Source organism: Thermobia domestica, chromosome 3 (assembly GCF_964235325.1).
Source record: "Thermobia domestica chromosome 3, izTheDome1.hap1.1, whole genome shotgun sequence".
Lineage (NCBI taxonomy): Eukaryota > Metazoa > Arthropoda > Insecta > Zygentoma > Lepismatidae > Thermobia > Thermobia domestica.
In genome coordinates, this window is record NC_137456.1 from 147,810,904 (window position 1) to 147,825,771 (window position 14,868).

At 37.8% G+C, this 14,868-nt stretch overlaps 1 long non-coding RNA gene across 1 annotated transcript in view; it reads right to left on the minus strand.

The window, feature by feature from the left end:
- Positions 1-2,682: 2,682 nt before the first annotated feature.
- LOC145680801 (uncharacterized) overlaps positions 2,683-14,868 on the minus strand; it is a 35,578-nt gene continuing 23,392 nt past the window's right edge. The window contains exon 3 of the long non-coding RNA XR_014130681.1: positions 2,683-2,802. This is a non-coding gene — a long non-coding RNA (uncharacterized LOC145680801). The remainder of the gene's footprint in view (positions 2,803-14,868) is intronic.

Here is a 14,868-nt window from a genome sequence, read left to right on the forward strand (position 1 = left end):
GCAAGTCTAATTTTCTGTCTCTCTTTCTCTCTCATATGTTTCACAAATATCATATGTTTCGGACATTTTTGAATATTAGCTATGGTCTATGTCTGATTATTTTACAGTAGTTTTTAGCAGACGGTTCTTCCAAATAAAAATTAACTAACACAGTAGTAACCAATGTTTTGTTTACTGATTTTCTAGAGGGAAAATACTTAGACTCTTGGTTCGCTCTTGGCAACTTAAAAATTGCAGCCTCCTTCCTGGGTTATAGGTGACTTCCCTCCAAGTGCTTGGGCGATATTTCTCCCACATTTATCATTCTCCTTCTCCTGAAAAAAGAGCTCTTCCTCTAATGAATTCCACATTGATTTACAAGTGACACACATAGCAGAGTTCATCACTTGGTAGCATGGGGTAACCAGGATTTGGTTTCGGAGGTCCCTGGCTAAACGTTCATTTGGGGAATCCGGGAGTTCACTCCCGGAAAAATTTTGAATAAAACTAAATTTTTGGCCCCATTTCAACAACTTTTACGAATGTCAGATGTTTCAGACCTCCTGGCTATTCCATTGCTTGGTAGCATGCATTGTTCCTAAACATCATCAGTCTTTGTTCACTTCTACTTTCAGTCATAATTTTACTCTTTCAAACCAAAGAGAACATATTCTTTCTACTTCGCATTTGGCGTTCTTAAAAGTAAAATTATGGTATAATTGAAAGTGCGATTTGGCCATTCTCAATGTAAATTTCTGTCCCGTCCGCAAAACAAATATCATGGACAAAACCTGTGTTCGAAATAAAAAAATGAATTTAGATATTTTCTGCAAGACAACTCGCGAGGTACAGAATTTTATATCCAGTATTTCTGTTTACTTAGTACTGGAATTAACAGAATTGGAAGTAATTGTTTTGCGTAAGTATAATTGTGCAGAATACCCATGGATAAATGTTTTGTGATCCTATAAATGTATGAAAATTGTAATGAATGTTTCTAGAGGAGTGGAAAATATTCTTCCCAGGCTGGTACAACAGTAATTAAGTTAGTGCCATTGAAAGAAAAACTACAGACGAGGAATTTTTTGGCTTTTCCCCTTACAATAACGTTTTATAATTAACAAACGTTCTATGTCTGACGTTTGACTGCCTATTGTTTTCTGTGGCTCAGTGGATGAGTGAGTAGAGTCGTTGCTTGGTAATCGTGAATTTGATGGATCGAATTCCGTCCAGGGCAGTTGAAAATATTCTTAAGATATTTCTCCCTCTGCGTAATCATCTGATACTCTCAACTGAGTTCTCCACTTGAATTCAACTGCTGATAGTGGGATGTTCTCAGGTTCGAGTGAGCTTTTACATGTCTACTTACAAGATCAAAATTTTCGACAAAATATGGATGCTATCCGATCATTTTATCACAAATTAAAAATTTGCACATGTGACTGTATCTCTCTTTCAACATATTCACATCGTTCGTTCTCTATTGTCATCAACTATTACATAAGATGGCTTGGGAGGAAAACTTCAAAATATTAAAGCGCTACACTAATGGGCTCACTTTCACTAAGCATTTAATTAAATGAATGTGTTTTCACACTGATGGGGAGGGGGTTCACTCTTCGTATCCTTCTGAAGTGACAGAATATTTATTCACGCTTTGCAAAGTCGTTTGAGATCAAACGACTGAAAATAGTGTTCATTCCAACAGCAACATGATTGAGTTTCTATCTTTTCTTGGACTTTATCTTTACTAATAGGACAAATTGCAAGTAATATGTTTGCCATAAGAACTACACGTTTGAGATTCATCTCATTTTGGAGAAATGATGCTGTAGACAGTAGTGGGAATTTCGCCCATGTTTACGGGAATTTTCAGTGCCTGCCGATTATGCCACTCGCCTTCCCTTAAAGCTAATTCGGTTGCAATACTTCCTGGCAAATGCTTCGAACTTAAGTGGTGGAGAAGTTTTGCTGTAAATCTCCATATGGCTGTACCATCCAGAAGTGTTCATTACTGTACAAGTATCATGATTTAGGGATGTTTCTTCTGCAGTGGGATTTGTATAATCTATATTTGTGATGGTTGTTAATGCACAAACATACAAAATGATTCCTTCGAGAAGAGATTTATTCAATGGTGAGTAATTTATTATTCAAGGCGATTCTGCCCTTTCCCGCTTTGCCAATGTTATAAAAGATTCTTACTTACTGTATGTTACATAACTTCCTTGACACAGTGATTCGTCGGTGACCCTATTAAAAATTTGTGGCTTGATTTAAAGGTTATGACTTTCGAGAAGACACCTGCAGCAAGAAAGCAGTTTGTTGAAGCAATAAACCACGTCTGGCAACAATGTATTTAAGTAAAGACAGTGCAAAACTTAGCGACCTCTTTGCCAAAACTTTGCAATCTATCGAATTAAGTATCAGCCCAAGTCAACGTTATTGTTGTATATATCTACATATACTTCCGTTAACAATGGCTGTCATATTTTATAAAATATTACAAATTGTTGCTGATATGGGTAACTGCTGTAACATAATTTGCATTTTGCATAAACTTTCCTATAAATTGATGCATATTTCGCTACATATATGGTTACTTATGTAGATTTTTTTTTTAATTAAACCTTCGAACATATAATGGTATTGCATATGAAGCTAATTTTTTTTTTAATTTATCCAAATTAAAATGTAACTTACTACACATATTCGGATCTTCGTCACTTCCATCCTTGCAATCTTTACGTCCATCGCAAAACTTGTTCGGGGGTACACACTTCCCACAATACAAGTCCTCATCATTGCATCCTAGCAGTTTCTCTGTCATGATAAAACATAGCTACTATTAGAGAAATTAAAAGATTCATTTTCTGTAGTAAAAAAGAGTCATTATAAACATTTAACCTTTTTCATTAATAACAAATCAGTTAACGATACAAAACCCGCTATTAACCCCTTCCACTACAATTTATTTTCTGAATTCTGATAATTGAAGTATAAGTTATAAAATATATTATAGATGTTTTATCATTATATAACTTTCAATACATGAATATAGTAACCCTCCGTGATGCTACTGTAAACGGCAAGATTGACTTAGGTTCATTTGCATATTAATATTTAAATTAACTATTTCATATTGTATTTTTTTGATAATTTTTTATTAATTAATTATATATTATCAGTATGCATTATACATGCATATTCTTGGGAACGCTCGGAATTAATAGTATTTTTTGTTTCATCGGTACCCTCCGAGATAGTAAATTTTATACTATAAAAAAATCAAGAAAAATCTCAAAAACGGTTTCTAGAAGGTGAAACATCTGAGTGAAATAGCAAAAACAGAGAATAGTCTGCTTGCTTGAAGCGAACAGAATTCGTTAGTTGACAGTCAATCCGTTTCGAAGGCTGTTTTATGGCCCCCACAGTGGACAGGTCAAGAGGCCACACAAGAACTAGGGGTGAGACGAAGTCCTCTGAATTCCTGCAGAGCAAGTGGGTGGTAGTTTTTTTTTTTTTTTACATAACTCGGTGCAAAGAATTCGAAGGGTGACAAGGTCAGTTCGGTTTTCAGCTTCAAGAGAAAAAGTTTAGTGAATTGGTTGTTGGCTTTTTGTGTTCAGTTTTTCTTGTCTTCAAGAATGGTGTTAGTGAGATCACCAACTGATCTTACTTTTCAGTGTACATTTAGTAAGAGCTAGTGTTTTACTTTTTAATAAATAGCTCAATTATGTGATGAAAACTGAATTGCTTAATAAGTGCATACAAATATCTTACCAATTATACATAATTATGTAAATTAGCGGCAGAGATACTGAACAGTTATTTTGTTTAATTTTATTATTTTTTTCGTTTGAAAATACGTGCATTGATATATATGAACTATCTATTACATAGTTAATTTTAAGGAAATCTCTTGTAAACTTTACAAAATGGACTAATAAATGGAGTAGAAATTACTAGTCCTTTCGATAAGTGATATTCTCAGTGATTGTTGCGAACATCATGAAGCATCAGTTTCAAGAACTCGCATTATAACATTCTACTGTGGACATAATTGTTTTAGAAAATTATTAGTACGTGCTTACTCACCTTGTAGCACTACAGTTAAATTCCAATGAAGTGATGGACAATGCAAATTAAAGCCATCGGATACCAAAAGGCAGCAGTGTCATTCTCTCATGGGAAGAGAGGGAATTCTAGGATAGATGGAAATGACTGGAACTTTTCACGTGGAAAGACTTCCTTCATGTGATTTTTTTTAGTAGGAACTCTACCACATAGTTGTGGTGTATAATAAACTTTGAACATTTTTTTTTCTAAAGAAATAAGTGACAAAGCCAAGTTCTAAAGTTATTGGAGTGGGGATCCCACGATGTTGTAACAGTTATTTTTTTCTTTGTTTTGTTCCATGGCCAACATATATCATATAGGCAATAAGGTGTGTTTTTTTATTAGATGGAAGTTGATAATTAGCTAAAGTTTTCTGAAAGGCAGAGGGCGAGTAGACATATTTTGCTATGTTTTATAGGCTTAGATGTCTTGTTTTCAGATGCCTGGTTTGAGATTTCACAGTGTTATTGTGTGTTGGGACTCCTCAAAGGGGTAGGGGAGAATAAATAAATACCCACAGGTACAGAAGTGAAGAAGAGGAGGAAGGTGATAATTAGCAAGAGAGAATATTTTGATAATATTCATGCATTCTGTCCAAGGGCGTAGCCGATAAATATTGAGGGAACATTTTTTTTATATTTCTCTCTCTCTCTCTCTCCTCTCTTGTTATTCTAACACAAATATTATATTTATGTTTACCTCCTCCGCCTTCATATAGCACCCAGCCTTACGGCAGTTAACACTACGTAGTACCGATATTATAAATTTTATGACAAGTGCAGCTCGTCATGGTGCGATTTGGCATGGGTGACTTTGTCGAGCTAGACTTGTCATTATAGGGCAAGGGGTTAATGTGTTACGTTTCCAATAAGTGAGTATTGGTTGTTGAATTCATTTGTAATAAAAAGGGGCGCGGTGGCACAGTGATGGCCCTCCTCGCTGATCTAGTGGCTAGCACGTGCGCCTTTGGTGTGCGGGGTCCCGGGTTCAATTCCCGGTGGGAGAGCCTTCGGAATATTAACTGTCCTGCATATGTATGTGTCCCTATCGAATTTACTTAAGGTCAAAGAGGCCTCGTATACGAGAAAACTCGGGTTGCTCAGGAAACTGAGGTGGGATAATTTGATCTCTAAAAAAAGTAGTAGAGCGTTCATCACTGGTGCTTGGGGTGGGTCGATACCAGCCCTCGCCAAGTGAACTTTGTGGTGGACAAACACTGTGTGCATGGGTTTCCTTGGGGTTCTCCCGTTTCCTCCCACTCCCTTCATTCCACCATGTTATTCATTATTCATCATCACCGTATCCTTTAGCCTAACCTGCATAACTGTGGGACGCAAAACTCAGAGATTAAATTTCATTTCTTTCATATGTAATAAAGTATCGTCTTGGCTAACTTAATGATATGTCGCGTTTTTTAATTTTCGAGTAAACTGGGAAAGAGGGTTAACTGTTCCCATGCAATTCAATGCAATGTTTCATACCTTCCCTGCCGTCTGCAGGGATATTTCTAAAATTTAACAATCTATATATTCTTCTGGACTTCTATCACATCCCATTCCATGTAATAACTATTTGATCGAAAGTGGCGCTTACCAATGTTTTCCCGAGCTGTTCAATTATGTACTAATAATGAAACTACGAAAATCTTTTAACAATGAATATGTAGCAAAGTGATTAGTACCTCTTTATGTAGTTCTTAATGGCGATTCAAGAACAGTGCATGCATCAGTGTTTGAGTATGTGTGTCATTGATAGTGCTCTCAAACGGGTCGGGTTACGGGTTGGGTTGTCGATTCGGGTCAGTCGGTCAGCTCGGGTCGGGTTATCGGGTCAGGCTACTCGGGTCGGGTTGTCAGGTCGGGTCACTCGGGTTACTCGGGTCGGGTTGTCAGGTCTGGTCAATCAGGTCATCTCGGGTCGGGTTGTCGGGTCTGGTCAATCGGGTCACCTCGGGTCAAATTATGGGGTCGGGTCAGGTTGTCGGGTCGGGTCAGTCGGGTCAGTTTACTTTGGTCAACTTAGTTTGGGTTGAACTTAAACTCGGCTGGAGTCGAAAGCTGCTCTTTTTCACTAGCTGCCTAATTAAAAATAGCAATTTTCAATTGATTTTATTAATATCTACGCCAGTATGGAGTGTGGATTTTGAACAAAACCAGAAATTGTTTAAGCAAGGCCAAATGAAAGATTGGATATGGACGACCAAGCCCAAGCGGGTTGCGGTAACTCAGTGGTACAGAATTTAGCTTTGGTGCGTGGAGTCCATGGTTTGATCCCAGCTTGTGGTAAGTGGGCTTTGTGGTGTGCGTGTAGTGAGTTTTTTCGGGGTTATCATGTCTCCTCCCACTTTCTTCATTCCACTATTGCATTCATTTCTCATAGTCACCATATCCCTTAGCCTCGGTGCAGAATCGAGGGACCTCAAACTCAATATTTCATTTCATTTCACCAAACCCAAGAACATCGATACAAAAACAAGATAAAGATTGGATATGAAAGACGAAGTGCATAGTAATCTCGCTCTTGGCCTTGTTTTGGTGATCACCAAGTAGCGATGAGCATATTTTCTTGCTTTCCGTATAGTATGAAAGACGATAATCAAAATCACACTTGGTCTTCATTTGTATCGATGATGCTAGCATTCTTGACTCTTGTATAGCATGAAAGACCACCAAGACTACGAAATGCAGGACCAAGACTTGACTGTGCAAGGCAAAGAATAAGACGCAGTATTGATGACCAATACCCAGGGAGCGAATTGTTTGAATTTCATTTGTTGGGCTGAAAGTGATGAAATAAAATTCGTACTTTATAATTAATTATCATACTGTATTTTTAAATTTTAAATTACAAAATTCATATTATGTATCTTCTTACTTGCAACTATATATACTGTAAAATACGTTTTAATTACCGAGAAAGGAAAATCAAAGTGGCGCGGGCCCCGGAATTATAAGAATCTATTTTGGAATGAAAGTTGAATTGTTAGAAAAATTCACAGATGTTCTCCCGTTTCCTCAATCCTTATCAGTTTTATTATTTCCTTACATAAATTACAAGCTGAAAACACAACCACGGGAGCCAAACATAATTAAGTAGAAAACGAGGCTGAAGCCTGTCTACTATATTAAATAATATCACATATACTATACATCACAAAAGAATATTATATGACAAAAAAGATGCCATTTGTTAGTCTGAAAGAGAGGAATGTGCGTTATTGCAAAACAGCTTCCAAAAACCGGCTAAAAAGTGCCGGTCCCTGTCGGGGGTATATAACTTTCGACGTGTACGTTTCAAAAATTCAAAGTACGTGCGTGCATCTAACTAGGTTGTGAAGCGCTGAAAATATACGAGAGTGCTGGCAACATGAAACAGCACCGCGCCATGTTTAGTGGGGGGATAAAAATGAAAATCAGGGAATAACATGAACTGCACCGTGAAATGTGAAGGCGCGCGACGGGTAACGCGTCCCAATACCTCCTGTATGGTGTGCCAAATTGATTTAGAGCCGACACAGTGTGTATATCGATGGGCTAATGTGTCTTCTTGCTGGCAGTGCTCGCACAAGGCATCTGGGGCTCGTTGAAACTCATATCGACGCGCCCTTGTCGGGAGAAGTTGATGTACTATTTGAAACCACAATACCTGCATGTATTTAGGTATGATAGGCTTCGACATGTTAGACCACACCTGCGGCCAATCTATTTTGGATACAGCTTAGGTACTCGTAAATTAGTGTTAGAGAAAGAGTGCGCCGTGAGTATTTATATAACGAGCGCGCATTGTGTTGTTGAGGGTGTAGAACCATCCGGGAATAATTCCAATATCGGATAAACGTTTTGATATAAGCCGGGCACTGATCAACGAATTGAATATAAGGAGAGTTTTGTAGTTGACTATAATCCTTCCAAAAACAACTTACCCAATGATTAGTGATAGAGCTGAGTGATGAGAGCGCCGCATAAGTGTCAGCCATAAACAACGTTTGGCATTTGATACGAATATTGACTAAGCCCATCCCGCCAGCGGAACGAGGCAAATAAAGGGCTTGATGGGGAATTTGAAAATTAAAACCTCGCCAAATATACCAAAGGAATAAGGATTCAAATCGTTTGGCATAAATTTCTAGGAAAGGAAAAACACGCGTTCTGTAGCAAAGTTTAGACACAACAAAAATAGTGATAAAATGAATACGGTGAAGTAAAGGGAGCGTACGGAAGCGCTGTGAATAGAACAACTTACTAATTTGCGTTAAAAGGGGAGCCCATACTTCATCATACTTGGGAGTTTGGTTAGACGTGAAGTGGATGCCTAAAATAGTGAGTGAAGTGACATGCGGTAAGGCCGGAGAAACCAAAGGATCCTCTGGGAGGTGGAAACCATTAAAAGACAACATCTGTGTTTTGTTGTCGTTATACTGCAAACCCGAACATCGGAAAAACGGGTCAGTACAGGAAACACGCCCTGTAGTGAGACTGGATCATCTCCTGTTATGGTCAAATCGTCGACATACCCAAAAATGTTTTGACTGCGGAACAGGGAGGGACCAATCGAAGACAATATGGCCAAACGATGGAGAAGCGGGTCTAAAACCAAAGCAAAAAGAATTGTGCTAAGACAGCACCCCTGGTGCAGTCCGCGTCGTAAAGAGATGTTCGGAGATAGATGTCCATTTATTTGCAAGTGGAACTGAGCTTGAGTATATAGATTAGGAATCACCTGGCGAAAAACAGTGGAAAAACACCAAGATTCAAGCATGAGATGAAGAAACTGATGATCTACTGAATTATATGCTTTGGCTAAATCCACTGCGAGTGCGCCAGCGGGAACATTGCGAAGGTGATAATACGAAAATAGATCTCGCAGGGAGCGAAGCGTGTATTGAATGTTATGCGACTCATGTAGTGCAGCTTGATACGGGCTAATGTATTTCCGAATAATAGGACAGAGTCTGGCAGCAAGAACTTTTGTAAATAATTTAAGATCCACTGGTAATAAGGGCAGCGTCCTATAATCGGTCACGACTCGCGCAGTGGAGGACTTCGGTAGGAGTACCACAATAGCTGTGTTGTGAGAAAAGGGGTCCCCTAATAACCATGCGTTAAACAGGAAGACTAGTGTACGGCTAAGAAAGGACCAATAACGCTTATAAAAGCAAAGCTCAGACCGTCAATCCCAGGGGAGCTACGGCCTTTGGTTCCGCGAATAACAGAAAAAATTTCATCCTCTGTTATAGGACGTATTAAGGCTTGAGAGTCAGGCTCTGTCAACTTGTAAGGCAGAGCAGACAAGAATTCCGGGGCGTTAGAGAGATCCATAGGCTGCACACTCGTAAAAGCAGTTTAATGCCTTGTCAATTCTTTTAGTATTTTTAAAGAGTCATTCCGCCCGCCGTTATTAGAGTGTCAGTGTACGTAGCTTTCCGCTTCCGAAACAGAAGATCAATTTGGTATATGGAGGCAGTTTCATCGGGGAAACAGTGATAAAAATCGTCCGAAAAATATGCTTGTATTGATGCATGCATGGGAATCTAGTTGACGCAACCTACTCTAAGTTCCTGAATTTGGATCCTGTTAGCCAAGGTCTGGAGGGTCGCCCATAACTCGCTGAGAGCGCGATAGAAAAATTCTGAGAGCGTACGGTCCTGTTGTTGCGCCAATTTACCACGCCATTTAAAAAAACTGCGAATTTTGGTTTAGCATATACTCGCCACCATGTATCAACATTGGGGAAATGTCGTTGCATCTTACACCAATACTCAACGCGCGTCGTAAATTCGTCGATCACGTACTCACGAGACAAAAGCGTATTGTTAATCTTCCAATACGATGGACCTCGTCCAGCGGGAAGAGAAAAAGGAAGATTAAAAGCTACTTCAACTGCAGCATGATTTGACAAAGGGGGCAAGAGAGTTAAAACGTGAAGCACTGCCTTGCATAAAGGATCTGCGACATAAACCCTATCTAGGCGGCTCTGCGTGGACATACAGCATATGTCATTACATGCGGAGAGTTAGAATCAAAAAGAGCATCATGTAGCTTCATGGCATGCACAAGCTCAACTAGTGAAGGGCAGGGAGTTGAGGGGGTGAGGGGGTGAGGGAGTCTCTAGGATCTATCACCGCATTAAAGTCGCCCAGCATTATACATTGATCAACACCAGGAGGAATCATAGATGGTATAGTTGTTGCAAAAAACTCATCCCTCTCTCTAATTTTAAGAAATCCAGAATAAGCATACAACAGGGTTATACATATGCCTGAGATATAGCATCTAGCTGCTCTACGATCAGGGGAGAGCATGACACGATCAAAAACTAAACCGTTTGTGACAAGTATCGCGACTCCTGTGGTGTTTCGACAATTAATAATAGCGTTATAATCGGGGAGAAAATCGAAAGAATGAAAAGTCAATTCAGTGAGAACATATATCAGGAAGGCGGCGCTCTATAAACTGTTTTAACGACGTTAAATTTGGTGTAGAGCTAATCCTATTAATATTAAGAGTTAGAAGAGTGAATGCGTTTAACATGGGCATGCTCTGAGGCACTATGAAAAAACACACATTACAGAACTTACTTGAAAAATCCGTAGAAATATTGTGTGAAAAGACCACATCAAAACACACATTCCTTCACACTTGAAAGCAACTAACGAGAAAAAATAAAGAAGCCAAAAAAACCACCCATAACATGCGAATTTGATTTAACACAGAAATACTGTTTTTATCATATCATGAAAAGAAGGCAAACTAACAACACCCACTATAATTCAGAGTCAGATGTGGATCAGTCTTGTGGGAGCGGGTCACGTGAACTGGAGTGTTTTGATATTGGTGGAACAGATTGGGAAGCAGGTTAAATCATTGTAGTTAAACGCTTTGTCTCTGCCGAGAGACTCTTGCTACTACCTTCCGAGAAGACCCCCTGCCTTCCCAGCAGGTGAGAGCTCTGACCTTGAAGAAAAATTTCATCACATAGAACTAAAGAAAGAAAAAAATAAATTTTTCCCATGTCGGATATTGATATCAGTTATAAAATGAAATAACCAAACCTTAAATGTACCAAATATTCCCTAAGATGCATATACAAATTTCCCGTTTGATCTAGCTAGTAGTTAATGTGTAAGACTTCAGTACACGTGATCCGGGTTTCATTTCCAATGGGAGTGCATTTTGGCGTTCACTCAGTATGATGACGTAGTGCTCTCAAACGGGTCGGGTTGACGGGTCAGGTCGTGTCAACGCGGGTCGGATTGTCGGGTCAGCTCGGGTCGGGTTGTTTGGTCGGATAATTCTGGTCGGGTTGTCCTGTCAGGTCGGGTAAGTCAATTCTTCAACCCGAACAGGCCCGACCCGTTGAGAGCACTAGGCATTGATACATTATGCAGAATAAGTCATCGTTAAAAAGAGACGAAAACACAATAAACTAGGGATGGAAAAAAATTCCGGGATCGGCAATTTAAGTTTCCGGATTTCCGAAATATAAAGTTTTTCAGAATTTCGTAATTTTCTAAATTCCGATTTCTTCCAAATTTCGGAATTTTTCAGAAATCCGGATATTTTCTAAATTCTACAATGCTGTATGTTTCGGAATTTTTCCGAAATGCGGAATTTTTCCGAGATCCAGAATTTTTCTGATTTTACTTTCCGGATTCCGGAAGGTAAAAATTCCGGAAATGGCTATTTCTATAATAGACACAATCTGCTACTTAACAGTGTACCAGTTTTTCTTTCGTTACTCAATAGGGTACATTTTAACATGTACGTACAATGCGTCAATAAATAAATAAATACTGTATGTTCTACGATTATAAAATTAATGAATTATAATTGACAATGGCGTATTTACGGTTTTGTCTCGAGGGGGCTTTGCTAACTTTATTCTTAGAAATGTGAAAATTCTGCTAGAAATTTCATTTACTAAAAAATAGTAAACAAAATTTCAGGGCTGGGGGCTTTAAGACCGTAATCCACTCTTGAATACGCCACTGATTATTAGCAAGGAAAGATATATTGTTTGCCTGTATAAAAATTCGTCCTTCATGTTTTTCTCAACATGTATACAGATGAAATTTTACCCTCAATCTTGTAGTTTGGTCAGATGGATGTCATCTATCAATTAATCTTTCATCAAACAATATCGTAATTGAACAAAACTTCCTTTTCTAGCTTATCATCATTTTGAACTATGATTTTTATTAACTACATTGTGTACTTGAGTCTTGCAAGTGTCAGATTGGTAGCTTGATGAGAGTACATTTCAGTCTCAGTTTCATTTTAGTACGCGATATGGTTATAAAACAGAACCTATTTTTAAATATTTAAAAATCTATTTTTTTCTATTCTCTTGAAAATCCACGCACCATTACTTACATTCGGACATATACAGTAGTTTTGTAAAATCAAATTGGTCCATCGATTGATAAGTGTATGCCTCATTTTCCGATATTTTCTTTCCTTCTTTCATTAGATACTAGTAATATCGTAGAAGTTTGTTTAACCCTCGGATATCCATAATACTTTTTAATTTCGAATTCCTAACAGATTTGCAATCAGAAACACATTTATTTGTGTCATCGTCATCGATAATATTGGTATATTAGTTTGTGTTGGGTTGTGCTTTTGTTAGGTTATGTTGGTTTTGTTAGTGGAGGTAAGTTTTGGGTAAGTTTAGGGAGGTTAGGTTAGCGAAACGGAAATTTGTTCATACGCTTTAGAACTATATTAATTACGTAATGTTTTTGTGGCGGGAAAGGTTGCAATATTCCAATATGAATGTAATATTTCAACGATATTTTGCAATACGCCTTAATACTATCTGTTCTTTATTTTGCTTTTTAGAATAATAAAATACAACAATAAAATACTTGAAACAAATATGGTAACATAGATATCCAAGGGGGTATAAATGTACTCCCAGTGTAGTTTTAGCCACATAAGTAAGCAGATCACTTTACAACATAATTGTTATTGAGAAAATAAGTTTCCTTACAGTTCGGCCCATAATGTAGAGCACGCTAGTCAACCTGGGGTGTCTGTGACACAAAATATACAGTAATTTCAGTCTATGTTCTTCAATCAGATTAAGCGAATATGTTTCGCAACCATACAAAATAACAGGCATGATTATCGTTTTATATATTTTAAGCTTCAAATTCGACAGAATTCGCGGCGACAAGAGATTCTGAACTGAATAATACCACGAATTCCCTGCTTTTAGTCGACATTTAATTTCTTCATGGATACAGTTTTCGTCTGTTAATATTGATTCTAGATATTTGAAAGTATCCACTTTATGAAAAGTGTTATTTAATATTTTAACGCATTAATAATTTGTCGTATTACGATCCCAACGAACTTCCATGTGTTTAGTTTTCTCTGCATTTACTTCTAAACCCATGTCCCTGCAAGCGTTTAATAATATCTCTGCATTTCTTTCTATTGTTTTCCTATCATGCCCTATTAAATTTACATCATCAGCGTACACCATACTATTCAATTCCATTCAATACCATTCAATTCTAGGCCCTGGTTGCTATCTTTGATTTTCGTTATAGCGTATTGAAGGACAAAGTTGAATAATAATGACGACAATGCATCTTCTTGTTTCATGCTATTCTCCACATGAAAGCTCGTGGACCAAAGTTTTCCTACCCGGACTTTACTTAGGGATTCAATTAAACATATCTTAATTACTTAATTAGCTTTTCCGGTATTCTAAATTCTGTAAGAATGTTATACAGTATTTCACTCCTAACCGAGTCGTAAGCCTTTCTAAAATGAATAAATAGTTGTTGTACCGGGGTATTGTATTCTCACGTCTTTTCGAATACTTGGAGAATGGTGGATAGTTGATCGGTTTCGTCTAAATCCACACTGATAATCTCCAATAATTTCATTTGCGTATGGGTCAATCTTGCTAACAGAATGTTTGAAGGGATTTTGTAGGATGTTGACAGAAGAGAAATGCCTCGATAATTATTACAGTCAGTTTTGTCACCTTTCTTGTGAGTTGGAACAATGATTGATTTTTTCCACTCTTGCGGCAATTCTTCCTTGTTCCAGATAAGAAGAATGGTCTGTGTATACTGTTCTACAATTTTTCGCCTCCAGCTAAAACTAACTCAGCTGGAATTTCGTCTACACCCTGACATTTGCCTTTAATTTCTTTATAGTTGTTTCTACTTCTATTCGGCTAAGTTTTGGGATATACAGTTTTTCGGTGTGTATTTCCCTTTCTGCACGCACCTTAGTTTTTGGTTGCGTGTTAAGCAAATCGTCAAAGAAATCTTTCCATCTATTCAAGATACTATCTGTATCAATGAGAATTGTACCGTCAGCTTTCTTTAATATATAAGCACGAGGTTGATAGCCTTTCTAAATTCGTTGATCCCGTTATACTTGTCCCGAATATTTTTATTTTTACTATTATCTTCAAATTCCTTAATTTTAGCTTTCAGAAAATCGCGTCTCTTTGCTCTAAGTTTTGGAAGTTTCCCGCTTGATGTCTAAGAAATGTTGTGTAGTAAGTTCAATCGGATTTTGTAGAGAGAGTAATTTTGCCTCTTTTCTCCTCTAGTTGAATACATTCCTGGTCGAACCATGTTTTTTTTCTACGTATTTCCGCGTATCCTAATTTTTCTTTTGTTGAAATTTTAATGCTATCTCTAATTTCAATCCAAGTATCCTTAACACTAATGCATTCCGAATCTTCTAATACCGAGAATCCATTCGAAACTTCAATTTGGTATTCCATTCTTACCTGGCCCTC